We start from the raw sequence: 2,198 nt of genomic DNA, 5'->3' as shown, positions 1-2,198 counted from the left end.
GCGTGCGGCCCAGAACATCTAAGGGCATCACAGACCTGTTATTGCTCAATCTCGTGCGGCTAGAAGCCGCCTGTCCCTCTAAGAAGAAAAGTAATCGCTGACAGCACGAAGGATGTCACGCGACTAGTTAGCAGGCTAGAGTCTCGTTCGTTATCGGAATTAACCAGACAAATCGCTCCACCAACTAAGAACGGCCATGCACCACCACCCACCGAATCAAGAAAGAGCTATCAATCTGTCAATCCTTCCGGTGTCCGGGCCTGGTGAGGTTTCCCGTGTTGAGTCAAATTAAGCCGCAGGCTCCACTCCTGGTGGTGCCCTTCCGTCAATTCCTTTAAGTTTCAGCTTTGCAACCATACTTCCCCCGGAACCCAAAAGCTTTGGTTTCCCGGAGGCTGCCCGCCGAGTCATCGGAGGAACTGCGGCGGATCGCTGGCTGGCATCGTTTATGGTTAGAACTAGGGCGGTATCTGATCGCCTTCGAACCTCTAACTTTCGTTCTTGATTAATGAAAACATACTTGGCAAATGCTTTCGCTTCTGTTCGTCTTGCGACGATCCAAGAATTTCACCTCTAACGTCGCAATACGAATGCCCCCGCCTGTCCCTATTAATCATTACCTCGGGTTCCGAAAACCAACAAAATAGAACCGAGGTCCTATTCCATTATTCCATGCACACAGTATTCAGGCGGGCTTGCCTGCTTTAAGCACTCTAATTTGTTCAAAGTAAACGTGCCGGCCCACCGAGACACTCACTCAAGAGCACCCTGGTAGGATTGCAACGGGGTCCGCCTCGGGACGCACGAGCACGCACGAGGCGCGTCGCACGCCTTCAGCTCGCCCCACCGGCAGGACGTCCCACGATACATGCCAGTTAAACACCGACGGGCGGTGAACCAACAGCGTGGGACACAAATCCAACTACGAGCTTTTTAACCGCAACAACTTTAATATACGCTATTGGAGCTGGAATTACCGCGGCTGCTGGCACCAGACTTGCCCTCCAATAGATACTCGTTAAAGGATTTAAAGTGTACTCATTCCGATTACGGGGCCTCGGATGAGTCCCGTATCGTTATTTTTCGTCACTACCTCCCCGTGCCGGGAGTGGGTAATTTGCGCGCCTGCTGCCTTCCTTGGATGTGGTAGCCGTTTCTCAGGCTCCCTCTCCGGAATCGAACCCTGATTCCCCGTTACCCGTTACAACCATGGTAGGCGCAGAACCTACCATCGACAGTTGATAAGGCAGACATTTGAAAGATGCGTCGCCGGTACGAGGACCGTGCGATCAGCCCAAAGTTATTCAGAGTCACCAAGGCAAACGGACCGGACGAGCCGACCGATTGGTTTTGATCTAATAAAAGCGTCCCTTCCATCTCTGGTCGGGACTCTGTTTGCATGTATTAGCTCTAGAATTACCACAGTTATCCAAGTAACGTGGGTACGATCTAAGGAACCATAACTGATTTAATGAGCCATTCGCGGTTTCACCTTAATGCGGCTTGTACTGAGACATGCATGGCTTAATCTTTGAGACAAGCATATGACTACTGGCAGGATCAACCAGGGAGCTGCGTCAACTAGAGCTGAGCAGCCGGCCGCCCGGGAGTGTGTCCCGGGGGCCCGCGCGAACACGCAAGCGTCCGCTCAATTATTCTGCAAACAGGAGGAGGCTGAGCTCCCCTGCACAATACACCTCGAAACCCTCTCAGGTCCCGGCGGCGCGCAGCGCCGTCCTAAGTACTTGGTCGGGTTCGAGAGAGGCGCAATCGCCCGGAGTTTGGCGAGTAGACGCTTTAGGTGCGACCACCCGTGCTCCCAACTGAGCTTGCCGCTGCCGACAGAGGCCCGGGAGCGTGCTGTCGTGGCATTGCCGGCGGGAGACAACACGCGCCACCTACGGTGGCCGGCAGCTCCAACGCCAGCGCCACAGAAGGACAAAAGCCCCACTTGGGTGCCGAAGCGAACGCGCCAACACGTCCGCACAGCTGCGATACAAACCACCTGCGAGAACCGCAGAGGCGACCGAGCAGCAGACGGCGTCGCGGCGCCGAGCGCCGGGCGGCGGCGCATCCTCAGCGCACACAGTCCTCAATCGGACCAGCACACTGCAGATGTCCACCGCGCTTCGCACCGGGCCCGCGAGGACCTACTTTGGCCGCACGGCGCCGCGTGCAGGGTGCGCCGGCGCGCAGCT

The 2,198-nt window shown here is 56.1% G+C and overlaps 1 non-coding gene across 1 annotated transcript in view; it reads right to left on the bottom strand.

Moving 5' to 3' along the window:
• Window positions 1-1,571, bottom strand: part of LOC124582307 — a 1,910-nt gene extending 339 nt beyond the window's left edge. The window contains exon 1 of the ribosomal RNA XR_006973875.1: window positions 1-1,571. This exon is cut by the window's left edge and continues 339 nt beyond it. This is a non-coding gene — a ribosomal RNA (small subunit ribosomal RNA).
• Between the last annotated feature and the right edge of the window lie 627 nt (window positions 1,572-2,198).

This window comes from Schistocerca americana, unplaced genomic scaffold, assembly GCF_021461395.2.
Source record: "Schistocerca americana isolate TAMUIC-IGC-003095 unplaced genomic scaffold, iqSchAmer2.1 HiC_scaffold_409, whole genome shotgun sequence".
Lineage (NCBI taxonomy): Eukaryota > Metazoa > Arthropoda > Insecta > Orthoptera > Acrididae > Schistocerca > Schistocerca americana.
Note: the sequence above shows the minus strand (reverse complement) of the source record. Positions and strands in the feature narration are given on the sequence as shown.